Raw genomic sequence first — 16,595 nt, 5'->3', positions numbered from 1 at the left:
TGCACTGAAAATCAAATTAAAAATTGAAACATTTACTTTTTTATATATATATCTCAATAAATATAACACACATACATCCTACTATCGATTCCTATTGGCGTATCTCATAATTATTGATTTATTTTTTGTAGAACCTAATTAAATTTCTAATAAATTATTATGAAAGGTTATTGTTTGCTTACTAGAAAATTTCATTGCAAGCATTATAAAATCAATTATACAAAAATCAAATTTCAACTTCCTGGAAAAATTTGCGATTAAAAAGATTCAATTAAAATAATCAGTCGTAGACGATAGTCGCGTATAAATTAAAGATTTACTTAGCGATAAGAAAAACTTTTCTGGATCGCTTCGTTCGTCGCACATTGTACGTTGATCGCGCCCACCAAGAGGCCGGCGGCGGCGGCGGCGACGACGACGACGAGTTAAAAACGTCGATCGTCACGTCGCATCGCCATGGCGACGCGGGGGTGGCCAGCAGCCGTTATACACAACGGCGCTCATTTGTTTGTCATTTCCTCGCGGAGCGGCGACTCGCGGAAACAAAGGACGGGGCACGGAGATGCGGAACAAAAAGCAATCCGTTCGACAACCGTTCAACCCCCGAGAGCTGTTGCTCGCGGGGGTTGCCGCCGGTATATGACGGGGATAGAGGGTGAGAGGATACCCTGTTGTTGCTACTCGCTCGCTCGCTCATTCGCTAGGATGACGGGAAAAAAGCGGGAGAAAGCAAAATGCTGGGAATTACCTGTTCGGAAGAGCGTTTCACCATCATTTTTATTTCATTTCCACAGAAAATTCCCGGTTAACGCGCGCGCGCGCGAACGCTGATCTCTCTCGGAGATGCCGATTTTCCAGAGAGATCGCCGGTCTTGTTCTCGTTCTTGCGATCGCGTAACCACGCACGACTGCTCGAAGAGATCCATTCCAAGAGAGTAAACTTCTTATTATTTAAAATGTTTCACGTAATATTGCATGTCGAAAAACAAAAGAAAGAATATTGCGTGATGAACGCGGGCAACACCAGTTCTATTTTTCGATTATATGAGAAGTTATTGTATGAGTTAAACATTAAAGAATTAAATGAGACAATCGAATCAATGATCGATGCAACGTCATAAATGTAAAAGATAATGGAGATTAAATTTTATTAAATTTTATTAAATATTCGCACAAAGATTTTTAAGACAAGTTAATTTAAAAAAGCGAATCCATACTTCGTAATGTACTGTCGTACTATATTATTTCATATGCTAAACTCTAATGTATGTTTTCTTAAATAGAAATATGAATGGACATTAAGTTTGCCTCTCGCAGGTGGCACATGAAAGGCGCGTATTCTACATTCATACAAAATCGTATCGTAACGCCTGCCAGCAGCTGACGTCACAATTATCGCGACCTAAATAACTCCGGCTATATAAATTCAGGCCCCATCGCGCTGACATCGAACGTCAAGGCATTCACCGATACGTCAGCTCACCAAAGGCGATCCGTGGAGGGCTTCAAAGAGGCTCGCGCGATTTAATGGCAACGATCGTGAGGAATACATATATATATATATATATGTGTGTGTGTGTGTGTGTGTGTGTGTGTGTGTGTGTGTGTGTGTGTGTGTGTGTATATCTATATATACATATTTGTGTATAGGTCTTCGGACCGAGAATCTTAATAGCGGCGATACTATCTGTCGCGGGGGACTAGGTATCCTCGAAAGAGAACGTCAATGGCGGCCCTCGAGTGTCCGGCGTCTCGTTAGCGACGATGACTCTTCCACTTTACGAGGCCCGAGTTCTGCGAGAGCTTAACCACGTATTCTCCTACGTCGCACGGTAGCCGAGTGTCGATTACATGTACGGTAGATATAAATAAACCGGGCGCGGAAATTAGTCTATAGAGCGGGTTTTTTCCCATGGTCCGCCAGCATGACTCTCGAAATTGACGAGTTCCATTTGGATCCAAGGCGTCATCGAGAGGTGAAGGCCTTCGTCACGAGTGTGCATAATGTCTCTTCTGCGATTTATTCGTCGTAGTCGTAGAACGTTGGTATGGTCGCCTCCCGTATTATTACAGCTAATTGTAGCGAATTACTCGTGGTCGGTAATCGAAGAATTGTTTCTTCGTAATACGATTATTGGGACTTGTCTTTTCGTGATAACAGAACGTTCTATCGTCTTAAACACGAACCTAAATGCGTTAACTTTTTCCCCTCGTGTATAATATTTATCGCCGTTTCTTTGCATTCTAAAACGTTATTTAACTTTAGATGTAAATATTTTGCAATGACGAAAGTTACGTATACATCTTTTTTTCTTTACAAGTCAAGAGACGTCAAAACGAAGTAACAAGTTTTGCGGAACAGCGCTTAGTTAGATCTCGCAATCGCATTACATAAATTTTGTCGTTCATTCCTTGAATTACCTTCCAGACTTCCGAGATTCTAGAATCAAATGAATCAAAGAATGTCAGTTATCATTAGCTTAATTTTCTTTCCTTCTGTCAAAAGATCACATTATTGTTACAAGATCTTGACTGAGAGGAATAAATATAGTCGTTTCGTTAATTAGTTAATTAGGAAATTATCAATATATATGCGTGTACGCTTTGTAAGATTCGGTAACACGGAACAATAGTTTCGCAACTTCTATGAGCCCACTCCATGAGTTGCTTCTGCACTGTTATTAACAGGCGCGTTATCCACGGCTGAACGAGGTGCTACAACTCGTATAATACTCTTCCACACACCCCGGATAAACGAGACGAGGGGCCCATTGACTTCGTTCATTGATTTTACGTCAATCTGCAGAGAGCACCCTTACGAGAGTCTCCGTGATGCGTTTACCATAAGCGATAAGAGCGGCGCACGGAGAGAGGGGAATGGAACCGCGGAGGGTCGTTCGCTCGACACACCCCATGAAAGGGAAATAGAATAAAAATGACCCCCCATAGGAGCCGCATTAGGGACACATGGCCGGGCGACAAAGCTCGATTCCCTTCCAACCCTCCAGGATCTTAGGCATGTATACGATTACATAACGTTACATGCTCGCTACCCCTCGGATCGCTCAGGGGTTGGTATGAGGGGTTGGAATGTACACTCCCATACCACCCTTCGGCAATGGAAACGCCATTTTGTAAGTGGAGGATGATCGGCGGACGGACATAGTTTCCTTCTGAATTTTGTTCGCTCTTGATTTTATCAGATGGGAATAAAGAGATGTTCAAAGACCTGTTTATCAACTTTCATACATGATGTAATTCTAAACAAGTAATATTACGTGTTACTTTGCATCACATTAGATTTGCAATGACCGATGTTAACACATGGCTTTTCGTAATACGCGAAATAATTTTTTTTTTCTAATAATAAAGCGAAATACGATATAGAAATGTTTAAACTGACAATTCAAGATTCTTCTTCATTATACAATTCGTATAATATTATATAATATTTCGTGCAAAATATTGAAATGTTAATTCTTGATGATGAATAGGAATCGATTGCGCAATAATTGATTCGTTGTAACACGCGCGTTGACTCGCGCCTAATCCCTTTTCATAGAAACGTAAAGAGGATCTACAGCAGAACGAAGTGGCGAAACGGGAGGATCAGCCGCAGTCGCAAATGGACTGGACCGGGCGTGTTCTCTGGTAAAACCGGAGGATCTGTAGATCCGTATCGGGACGCTCTGTGGACACCTGTTGTGTTGTGTCACCAAACGCGCACTTCTCTAGGTTCGCGTTATCGCGTCCGGATTGAGTGAGTTCTCGTGTAAAGCCGAGACAACTGGGAGCGAATGGGGCAGGGTGGTGGTCGCGAGTAGAGGACGGAGCTGAGAGGAACAGGAGGACAGAGCTCTGCAAGAGAGAGAGAGAGAGAGAGAGAGAGAGAGAGAGAGAGAGAGAGAGAAAGAGAGAGAAGACAAAGGTTAATTTGGTACGAGCTATAATCCGTCTCGTCCGTCGGATGGAGTTCCAGGTCCATGGACGGGTGACAGCGGCCCGGATTACTGCCTCGCACCGACAAGGATTATATCGAGCGCGAAAAAAAGATTAGTTGGCGTATTTCCACCCCGAAACCTGTGCCTGTACTTTTAATGAAGCCGGGTGGACACATAAGCCAGCCGGTCGATAGGAGGGGTGTGCCTGCACCGAACTTGCGTAATTAAACGAATAATCAGTTGGATGCGTCGAGATAAAGTCGCTGCCCGTTGATCATTATATTTCCTCGTGTTCCTCGATATCACGATTGGAGAAGTTCGAAAATACACCAATCTTCTTGTATTCGCGAGTCTAAAACTCGAGAATACACGACAACGGATATTGCTCCAGACGATTCCTCCTCTCCTCTCGATGGAAAATATATATCTAACGATCCGTATGCGCGCCTCTCGAGAGAAGAACGGAGCGAGACAGCTTACGATATTTTGTCACTTGAGAATGTGCTCGGAACAGTGGGAATTTACCGGGATTTCCATTCCGAATTTTCATTCGTTAATTCATCGGACAGGGGTAGTACAAATTTGGAAAATGGTCGTCTTCCGCGCAGGATCTTAATTAACACAGGTGCCCTGTGGTGCCTGTGCCTCCTGGATACGAGAGTCATAGGAGATCGAGACGTGCCTGGGATCGCGATGTTACCCATTGTTCAGCGCCAACGGTGAGCATTACGATACGGCTGTAACCATTGCGGTACGGCGCGGGAAGTCGAGCCGATGCGGCGCGGCGCGATGCGTCGTTAATGTAATGGCGAAAATGGCGAAACGGCCCGACATCACGTAGAGGTAATTCGGCACGCGTACGCTCGTCTATCAAATTGATTTTCGCACCTCGCGTCCTTACGGGCACGTTTATTCCATCGCGTTTTACCGGACACGACCGTGTGTTGTCCGCGGTGACGGTTCTGCATGCGAATTTTGCGAGCGCTTTAAAAGAAGAAAGAAAGAAACGGACGTTACGGACAGCGGATATCTTTCAATCGCATGCAGAGAATATTTTCGAATAAGATTGACTTAAATATTCGTTATATTGTAATTCGCAGATTTGTCGTATATACCTGAACGAGTGTCAAATGGTGAGATTGGCGTTGAAAGAAGATACGATCCTATGAAAACACGATTTTTGCTTCGACTCTAATCCGTCGGATCTATTTCCATAAATTTTTCCTCCGGAAGAATGGAATTCTTTGATTTTACATTCGGAGAACAAGTTTATAGATTTTAGGTTCTTTTCTGTCATTACTTATTAAAAAGGCCCGATTTATTTGGCCGGATTTATTTTGAAAATAAATCTAATATAATAATGTTTTGTGGTCGTTCAAATACGAACAGAATTCCTGGAAAAGATTTTTTTTTTTTTTGAAATCATGAATAATCAGAGAAAACTATTCTTTGAAAAGTTTTTGAATTCGTTACAATTGAAAAAAGTAACTTATTACTGTTATTCGATATCTACTGAAAAAAATAACTCGTTACCGTTGCTATTTGAAAAATAATGCAGATTATTGTAATTTGTCACTTTTTTACTAAATTTTAAAAAATAAAACCTTTTTATAAGATTTACTTGTATTATTCCATATATAAAGCATAATAATTGTATAAGTGCCAAGTAACATAAAATGATGATATTCGTTATTATTATCCAAAAATGTAATCGTTACTATTCTAATAAAAAATATAATATCGTTATCAATTTATTATTGAAAAAAATAACTATAACGGTAATGATATTGGAAGCAATGCGTTATATTTAAATCCTCTGAATAATCATGTATACGTTTAACAGGTGTGTGAACAAAATTATAATAAAATAAAAGTATTGTTACTATTCGTACTGTATAAATCTGATTAACGGCTTTCAATCCTTCAAATAAATCAAAAACATTTTTCTTGATGTCAGCAATAGATTTTAAACAATTCGTAAAAATCCGATTAAATGTGACCACAACATATAAAAGAAATATCAAAAACCTTTTATTAAAAGTGGTTTTTGGTTAAAAGTGAGTTTTTACAAAAGTTGCAACATATTATTTATTTGCTTGATTAACGGCTTCGAATTCTTATTATTGTTGAGCACTATCATGAGTTTGATTTTGAGTTATATTATTTTCTTTTTTTTATTATCGCTGAAATGAAATCGGAAAACGGGAGAATGCGGACCGGACGTGACGAGCGTTTTTGAATGTTCGAAAATGAAGAGTGTGTGGACTCCATGAAGGCCGCTCTATTTCGACGCTACGGGTCCTCAGAGCCCGTCCTAATTGACTCGCGCCGGCGCCCAATGGAGTTGCAAATTATAGGTCTTGAGGAAAAGAGCGATTATCGTTTAAATAAGAGAGACTACAAACAACAAACAGTAACGCGATGACTACGGAGAAACTGGCGAGCGCCCCGATAAAAAAGCATCGTTCCGGTAAAAGTCTCAACGCGGTGAAGAAGGTGCCATCCGCATATCGACCGTATAAAAACGTGTTTTAACGCGTTGATATATCCGTCATGTCCGGCTTGCGCGAGGCAACTTAAGTAGAAAATTACTTGCCTTTCGTCATAGGGTAAAACTCATCCTCAGACGATCCATAATTCATGTCAGATTTCAAGATAAAATTCTGTATAATTTTCCATGCTGTGTATTTCGATATATGTGCGTATTTTGATATATGGCATGCAAAATATATAAATTCCATTTCAAATTCTAATGCAAATTAGGCTTGTCTTTAACTGAATTTCTTGCATGGGTCACTTTTCTTTTTTTTTTTCCGCGTTGGAGAAACAAAGAGAAAAGAAGCAATGCAAAAGGCTCAGCAAAAGAAGATCTTATGAATCATCTAAGGCGAGCTGAAAAACATGCATATGTTAGGCCTGTTCCTTTTAGTTTCTCGCATTCATTTTTCCATGTTGAGGAGAAAAAAAGAGGAAAGACTAACGGTGTATAAGAAATTCAGCTAAAAAAAAGACCTTCCGTCTTCCGAATATTTCAGCTAGAATGCCAGAATAAAAAAAATTTTGAGTCAGATTAGAAGTTAAGTTAGATTATTTTATTGCAATTTTTTTTTTTAATATCTTTGTTACGTAGTTCCTTCAATGGCTCAAGAAACACGTGTGCGATCGATTTATGACAAACCGCATCACAAAAGGTGGTTACGTTCACGTGAAAAGCGTGCTGTTAAATTCATACATACCCACACGATAAACGTAGCAGCCGTGAGACGACGTCGATGCCAATTTGCATGCACTTGCGATACACTTACGCAATCCTCCCGGCAGCTGGCTGGCTGGGAGCGGGACATCCCCGGGTGTCCAACGATATCTCGAGGAAGCATGAAGCATACTAGATATAGACGGGTACGTTTAAGTAGATCGAAATCTTATCGCCGGCCACGATCGGGTCACGCTCAAGCGGCTGTCTAATTTATCGAGCGCAACGGCACGACAATAACGGCTGCCGTATGCGAAGAGGACGATGATGACGACATAAAGAAATATATATGTATATGGGGTATATATATATATATATATATATATATATATATATATATATACCCCATATAGAGCTGAGAGGGAAAGAGAGAGAAAGAGACAGAGAGATCAAGCTGAGATAAAAGAAAGAAAAAAAAAAAGAGAGAGAAAGGTCACTCCTCGCGACTCGAAGCCGTCGTGCGGTGTGAAAGTCTACTTAGCATTCGGTGTCACGTACAGCCCACGTTTTAATACATCAAAAACTCGGGAATCCCGTCCCTCCCCCCATCGTCCCTCCTCGCCGTTCTGCGGTCGACGGATTCTCGTGCGATCCTCCTTTGCCTGGTGCGCGACGCCCCTGGGGGCTCTTACTCCGCACGCGGCGGCATTCATTTGTTCAGATTCTCGCGAAGAGGACTCGGTCTCGAAGGGAGAGAGAGAGCGACGATGTGCGTGCCTTTTGTTTTGCCGGGAGCGCGCTCCGATTGGCGCGTTCGCCCGGTCGTGCCGGCCATGGCAGCCTTTTTCCGGGCTAGGGATATCGGGCCAATAGCCTACCAGAAGGCGTTCCTGGGGCGGAGATTGTAACGCATTCCGCATCCGTCTCGTCGCGCGTTGTCATTATTATTATTATTATTATTATTATTATTATTATTATTATTATTATCATCGTAACCGACGATGTACACCTTTATGAGCTTCCGGCCGCATCCGCAACGTCGGTAAGATCGGCACTACTCGGCATACTCGAGGAATACTGAATGTCACTTCATTCGCCCCACAGTAGATGGCGCCAGATATATAGTTCCTGAAAGAACTTGGCATGGCGCTCTTGTACCTTTTATAATCGTTTTCTCGATGGCAGATATTCCGCGTTTACGTATATGTGTGAGTCGCGCGCGCGCGCGCGCGTGTGTGTGTATGTGTGTGTGTATGAGTAAATAAGGACATTTTTATTTACCGATTACAAAACTGTTCAAAGTTTCAAAATTGATTAATTTATTTGACGCAGAATGAAATGCAGTGCACATAAAATCTTATATAATATTCAAGACAATATTCTAATATTGTACGTGTTATCAGCCGCATTTTACCGTTATGTATTAAAATATTACGTCAGAACATCAACGAAAATAGGAATAAAATAGGAATAATTTGCTAAAAATTGAAACGTTTCGGATATGGACCAAACGATTCCGCGTTCCCAGTGACGAAATCGCGTAACGCCGGTGAGCCGCGTCGCCGTTTCGTCCGACAAAAATACTTGATTCGCGGTCCGTTGGAAGTGTTTGTGCAAAGATTTTTGTTGGAATCTTTACAAAAACGGAGCGCATCATGTTTATTCGGCTAATTCGTTCAAATGTGTCATATCGCGGTAAAGGCCGGATAGCCGGTATGTATTACGAGCTAATCCATAGCCATTTTAGTCCGTTGGACTTTCGATTTCCGATGTATTTTGCCGAGTGAAAACGTACGAATCGGTACGATCTACATGCATTTCTCAGTTAATATATATTTTGTTGTTGTATACCGTTGCAAAACTATAAGTAACTAGAAAGTTCGCGAAAAGTTCGCGCATTGTGTCTGTGTGGGTGCCGCCATCGACGTGAACTTGCAGCGGAGCCGTACTGAAAATCAAGTGATCTCGTCCGCGGATCGATTCCGCGTTTGCAGTGACGAAGTCGCGCAACGGAACGGCAAGTCAGGTCGCTACTTCGGCATGGTGGATTCATCGCGTTCCGCATCAACTGTCATTTAATAAACTTTGAAAATACTTGATAAATGAACTCTACATTAAACGAGGATACGTTAAATTCGATCGCCATCTTGTATCGCGGGAAGAACGCTTTCATCCGCGATGACTGAATCCTGGATCGCGTTTGATCTTTGTCCTTTATGACATCACGACTGTTCAGCCAATATCCACAGCGTCCCCGCCATGTTGATCACCGACTCCGATCTGCGCGCAATAAATTTGGGAGGATCGATCGGCGAATGGACAAATTCGATTTTTTTCAATCTGGAGAACGCTGATTCCTGACTTCAGCTGTTACGGTAAGTTTATTGTATGTATTATGAAAATATATTAGTTCTGAGAAGTAAGAATATTTTCAAGTATTATTATGTCCTTATTCTTTCCTTTTTCTTTTTGTTTTTCTTTTTTCTAGTATTTCTTTTTTTATTTTGTGTATGTCATTAAATCATTTAAAAGGTTGAATCTTTTCGTAAACACAAAAATGCTTGCGAAAACGCGAGTAGAGTCGACAGACGTAAAAATATAATATATATTGCAACGGTAATTCGATAGTTTCATCAAGTAAATCCCATGCGACCGTAGTATTATTTGCATGATAGCCTTTTAATTAATTGTTTGAAGTTAATTTTAATATTCTGTAACAAAAATCGCGAATTTTTTTATTTTGATGATAATCACTATATTTATACTTGTTCTATCGATTAAAAGTGCAAATTTATTTTTTCATTATCGTAGTTATTACAATTATAAAAATCATTTATCTTCAAATTACGATTAATTACAATTTCAAAATCATAAAGATACGAAAAAAAAAAACATTACAAATCGACAGAAAAATGTTTAAACAATACGATATATAATTTTTTATAGATTAAGCCTATTGAACATTTTTATGGGATTCAGAATGACAGAAAGCCATAGTCGTGACAGACTTCGGTATAATTCATCCTGCTAAAGGTCAGAGGTTTTAATATCCTCTACTGGACACCCACTTGGCAGCGATAATTCGAATTAATAAGCGTAAATTGGCGGGTTCTCGCTACTCGCCAATGCAAGTACGAACATCCGATCTCGAGTGGTTTTTTTATGGGGTCTTTAAAAGCATTTTTGAATAAAATCGAAAATGAAGGATTCCGTAATAAATTTTGAATTATTATTGGTGATTATTTCGTATAAGAATTTATATTAGTGTAAATTGAACTTGTATTAGCAAATAATATAAATTTGATATTATTTGAATGCAAATTTTGTTACATTTACTATATATAAAATATAAAAATAATATTATATATATATTTTTCATATTCTTATAAAGTGATTTTTTTCAATAACTTTGAATTAAAATAAGGTTTACTAGAATTAATTTAAATTTTATCGAACGAATCTTGTTTTAATTTAAAGTTATTTAAACAAATATTTTTCATAGACGAGCAGCTAAAAAAATTAAAAAAAAAAATATATAACAAGAAACATTGAATCTTCACCAAGAGTAACTTCATAAATTTCTTACGAGATTTAGTGAAGATTATTACCTTCGAAACACCGGTGTAGGGCGACAGTTTCACGTAATTAATGTAGTCGAGCGAATTACAAATGAAGTCGAATTTCTCGCGAACTGGAACTTCTCGCGACTCGTGCACTTTCGGGAAATTACGAGGATCCCGACGTCGATATGGTCGTTATATATAACGAGTGCAAACCGCATGGCCGAAGTGCCATGTCTCGCTTGCAATACGACCGATTCGAGTTCGTATATTCGTCACTCCACGCCGTCGGAGCGCGAGCAAATGGCGCTCATTTGTAGTGATAGGGATCGGTTAGCATCTCGCAAAAAAAAAAAGTACGAGGCCTAACGACCGAGATGTGCCTATGCGATATCCGGTCACAGATCTGCCAGTGATATCGAACATGGCTCAATGCGACTACCAGAATTAAAAATGTATTACGCAAGGTGTTGTTCGACCGCCGTTTAACCGGCGAGTGTTCACGTCACGGAAACGATCGTCGTCGATCGATTTAAGTTAAAAAAAAATTGATGATATCTAATACAATATTTCTTTCTTTTATTATATTTCTTTATACAATGTGTTATTTTTTTAAGTCAGATTGTTTGGTGAATTTGAAATTCTGAAACATTCCGGAAAAAAGTATCTTTTACAAATTTTTTAATTAGACAATTAGTTTTAGTACAAGTAGTATTTTTTTTTTAAATAAAAGTGTAAAAAAATTTAATAGAAAATCCAGTTCTAACAGAACAGAATAGTTTAAATAAAACAGCTGTTCCATCTGCAAATTGCTTTTTAAGCGGTTCAAAGCAGCCGACACCAGGGAGGAATTTATTCGCGTCTAATTATCGCGTATACATTCTGGCGTAAAAGATTGCTATTCGCGACGATATATATCGTATCTTTACGCCGATAGGGTGATCTCTGGGATCGTGTGTATAACGTTCGCTTTTGCAACGATTCCTAGAAGCCGACTCATCTGCATGAGAACAGCGGGCGGCGCGCAAAGCCGGGAGCCTATAATTAGCGTGCTGACGCTGGTGGTTTTATAAAACGCACTTTCTGGTAATTATCTGTTCGGCGATATCGCACCACGTAACATCGCACCTCTCGTCGTATATATCGTCTGATTTATCGCCAGCGGACGTGTCTTAGATTGATGCGCCGCGCGCCGTTGTTCGCGCGATGCATAATGCAAAGATGCGCTGCGTTACGAACGCTTTTGCGATTGTCGTTCGGCACAAAGTAAGTGCATTGTTCTGCATCCGACAGTATTCGACATTTTAACGTAAAAAATTTGGAAACACCATACAAGGTGCTTACTAAAATGCTATTTAAGACACGAGTCGACGAATAATTACTTGTGTCTTTATCTCATCGCTGCTCAGGAGAAATGAGATTTTTGAGATTTTTCGTTTACAATACGTTAACAATACGTTTTTGTCGTTTAACGATACTCTCTCTTTTATAAATAATTATATAAATCATAAAATAGATAATTAACAGGCAGAATGATTTATCTCACATCACGTGATTGAGTAATTATTTATTTTGCATGGTTTCATGCAAAATCACTCATAAATAATTTATAGCAAATCGATGAATTCTTAACGAAAATGTAGCAGGCTGACATAAAAAATTTAAGAAGAGATTTCGGTTAATATTGATATTTTTTTCTATCTATACGTTATGCGGATGAAAATATTGATCTTCTACTAAAATTAAGTACCTTTATCTATTAGATAAACGAGAAACAAAATGTAGTTGCCAGTATGTATGTGCATGTGAATCAGATGGAGTCGTGATATAGTTTGACGTAGGATGCACCAGCTCCGGTGCCAATACGATCTCGTTCGTTCGAGCGCGTTTTTCGCAGTTGGCGCTTCAGCCGACGACGAAAGCCGTCGTCGTCGCTGCGACGAGACGTGGCGTGGAAAAGGGAAAGAAAGGAGGAGGCCGTATCCGACGGATACACAGGAGGCGAAAAAAGGGACACCACGACGCGCGCGGGCGCGGCAGAAGGAGTTGAGAAATGTCAGCCGGCAAATTGGAAGAGGGAAAGAAAGAGCGTGACGGTGGGCGAGGGGGAGGTGGGGTGAGATAGGACAGGCGACTCTCTCTACGGCAGCCCCGACGTCAAATAAACATGCCAGGACGAGCAATTTCGAATATTAGAAGGTCCCGCAGGGTAGGTGCATCCTGCGTCAGGGCGCGTGAGCTACGGTGATGACGTTCGACCGCAGGACGCATCAGGGACTGACTTGCGCGGCCCGTTGCAATTGCAAGTGCCGACCGCAAAGTAAATGGGCGCCGGCCAGCGGGAATTAAAGATCCTCTCGCGTCGCCGGCCCGCGCGCGAGACGAGAATCTTTGAACATCGACATTCGACACGAAAATGTCGAAATGTACTTGGAAAAACTTGGAAGAGATTCCTCTTTCTCGATCTCTTAAACGATCGTATAAAGCTCGTTATCTTTATTGCTTCTAGAGAGAGGCTTCGTGCCACGTTGATACTTCGTGTTACAAACGCGTTCATGCATTACAAGGAACAGTAATTTATTCTTTCAAAGCATGAGGCTGTAATAATATTATGTATTTCAGCATATTTACAGCCAGGAAAGGACTTGGTTTTTTTCAAATTTTTTCCTTATCCCACACATCCATTCATACCTTGGCCTAGTTGCACTAAAAAAAAAGCTCCCATCCTACGTATTCATATTGCACTTTAATATAGTCCTTAAATATCACATATCACATTTTTCTTTTCCTTTTCATATATCTTGTATCTTTCTTACATTATACCTTACAGTTTCTTATCACTTTCCTAAGTTTTTATTTGTGTAACTTTTTGATTTTTATTTCTCTTCCTTGCTTTTTTGTTTCCATAATTCTTTTAGAAAGTCCCTTTTTTGCATGAGACTGTAATGTAATGTGTAATTTTTTATTGATAAATTTTTTGAAAAGTTACTTGGAATAAATGAAGAAAAAAGTTATAATTATCATAGCAATAATGTGGTATAATGAATTAATAATATTAACTCATTAAAATGGTTTAATAATGTTAAGAGAAATATGATTTTTTTTTTGAGGTCTGCGGTCACTCTGCAGCTACAGCGATGGAGACTGAACCGCAAATGGAATATTGTCGTTCGTGTTTATTGCTAACGTTAAGATACATTATTGGAAATATAATTCATATTTTCTAGTCGGAGGAAATATTAAATTCGAGTTATTTAACGCGACTTTCGTACATCGGAATAGCATCGTGATCAGAACACAATGAGGTTCAACATCCATCTATCTTTTGATTGGGAGCTTCAATTGGGAGGAAAGAATGAATCACTCATCTCTCCCGTTTTTTAATTCGCCGAATGGACAATTAGGAATGCACGTAACTATTATTTCGTTCATAACTTTCAATCTTTTGTCTTATTAAATGTTAACGATGCTAATCTCCGTGAACAATCATATTGCGTATTACAAATTATTTCATTTTCTATTTATTTGAAATATTTAAACAATAACGCATTCAGATACGATTTTTTTATAATATATGTTGTCACTCATTGATGTGTAATTATTATAATTACATTGATTTGTAAAATACAGTATAAACTATGATGACGCGTAACAATTTTTAATTAGAATTTTAAAAAATAATTATTATATATAAAATATAATTACAAACGATTAATTTCCTAAGTAATTAATATTATATAAATAATAACTCATCTGATTGCTGCTGCCGCCATGATTGATCGTGCCGTCGTCCGATGCCTCCCAGGCTTTCCTTTTCGCGTCTTTTGTTTTCTTCGCTGTTGTTTCTTTATAGCATTAATACAACACTCACTTGCGAAAATACGGTTAATTGTGATCGCACGCGTACTAGTCATTAGAACACGATGTTCGCGTATAGAACTTTGCGTAGCACTCCCGCTGCTAATCGCATGCAATGCGCACATTATTACACCGCGACTGAAGAACAACACGAGAAAAGTATAATCTACTCGATATACGCAATATTTCGCAAAAAAGTAAAACGAACAGAAATTCCAAACGAACAGAATTCGAAAATCACACGATTATTTTACTCCGATGCGATGTAGTCCGTTCGAAAAAATACAACCGAAATTCAGTATTGCATATTCATCGAAGTACACGTATTAATAAATGATTGACGTATCACGGTTATCTATTATTTAAATCAGTCGTTTCGATAATTTGTGTGTGTTACTCCACGCTCTCAATCTGCAAATGATAAGTAAATTACATCTGAGTCGGTGAAAAATTCAAAGTGCAACGCGAGATGTAAATTCAATCAAACATTACAGAAATAATTATCGTTCACGCTTAAAACAGTAATTTATAATTGAGTAATTTCTTTTGATCCGATTTCGTGTCAAGTGAATAAATCGCGTGAGATATCTTTGAACAGTTATCGTTTCAACATGCTTTTCAATGCGTTAATTTTAAAAGCTAATTAATTATACAGTTCGATAATCGTCAATATATGTGAAGAATAAATACGTTCGATATCTCGTCGCGTTTCAAAGAATAATGCGACGACAACACAAAATGACTTACGTCACTGTCTAATCGAAACCTGCTCGAATAACAAGGCCATCGCGTGTGTACTCGAACAATTTGTGCATTGTAAATCACGAAACTAACTGTATATCAGTCAATTTGTCGAGTTTCGAAATATTTAACATATCTCTCCTATCAAGATATATATAAATACTCGATATTACATCAAATAACTTTAAATACGAACATTTATATTATTTCTAACATTTTCTTCAAGATAAAAAAATATTTCATTATTTAATCATTTTACTTTACACAGTATATAATGTAAGATTCGATATGTTTTAAGAGAACATTCGCTCGCTTTCAAAATTATAGATAATTTAAAGTAAACTTGATTAATCCTGAGAAAGCGCTATTAAAATATCGTAAAATAGCTACAGGACACGCTGCATACTAGCACTATATTCAGTGCGATAATTTAGCGTGTTCCTCGTTAATCAGAGATTAGGATCACGTAGCGTAGTTGATCTTCGAAAGAAAGCATTCGTAGGGCGGATAATTTCGCGAGGGAAAAGGCGCAAATCTTTGACTACGCGTGGCAAATTTAAATAATCTTTAAAGAAGAAAGACGAATAGAGAGAGCGAGGAAAGCAGAAGACAGGCTCGTTGACTCGTGCAGGGGGTCGCAACCCTGTAATTTCGGCCACGTGCAACTATGAGGGTCGGAGGCGTCGATGAGACACGGTCGCGAACAAATCGCGTAGTCGATACTGGTACCGAATACAGACGCGATAATAAATATCTGATGAAAATGTTATTCTCGATAGTTCGGCGATTGCGACACAATGCGGCCGCGGCGTGAAAATGTTATTGGCTCGAGTCGCGTCAAAGATCTCCGATCGATGAAATCGCCCAATCCCTACCCGCATCACGCTCGGCAGAGACCGAACGAGGCTCGGCCGGAACGCGATACGCGCCGGATCTAATTTGCATGAGATCGAAATGCGCGAACCCGACTTAAGTATAAGTTTCTGCGTTGGAGTGCTGGAGTTGGCAAAAAAAGCTCGCCTGACGAGCGCGTTGCGCGCTCGTTAGATCGCGCGCTGATATAACGCGATTGCCGCGTCAAATTATTCGTTTCGTCGACAGAGTATTGATGCGATTTATAAGAGACGTGCGTGACGTGTGGGAGCTTGTGCTTTTACTGACTCAGCATTTTTAATAAAAATAATGAAATATATCGTAATTTTCTAATGAGATAATTCATATTCAGATACAGAAAAGCATTAGTGTTTATTGTAAAATTATTTGTTATTTTGGCAGTATATTGATGTGACTTGTTGAGGGGAC

The 16,595-nt window shown here is 39.3% G+C and overlaps 1 long non-coding RNA gene across 2 annotated transcripts; it reads right to left on the bottom strand.

Moving 5' to 3' along the window:
* Positions 1-1,140: 1,140 nt before the first annotated feature.
* LOC148935810 (uncharacterized) lies at positions 1,141-7,497 on the bottom strand. 2 transcript variants are annotated; one of them, XR_016140254.1, is made up of 3 exons: positions 7,178-7,497; positions 2,319-2,440; positions 1,141-2,244 (listed from the first exon to the last, which is right to left on the bottom strand). It is a non-coding gene; the product is annotated as an uncharacterized LOC148935810 (long non-coding RNA). The 2 variants fall into 2 exon arrangements; XR_016140253.1 differs by having other exon boundaries at positions 2,422-2,440.
* Positions 7,498-16,595: the final 9,098 nt, after the last annotated feature.

The sequence above is a fragment of the Pogonomyrmex barbatus genome, unplaced genomic scaffold (assembly GCF_055798465.1).
Source record: "Pogonomyrmex barbatus isolate J1 unplaced genomic scaffold, ASM5579846v1 scaffold4, whole genome shotgun sequence".
Taxonomy (NCBI): Eukaryota; Metazoa; Arthropoda; class Insecta; order Hymenoptera; family Formicidae; genus Pogonomyrmex; species Pogonomyrmex barbatus.
The sequence above is the reverse complement of the archived record's forward strand: the minus strand, read 5'-3'. Positions and strand labels throughout refer to the sequence as shown.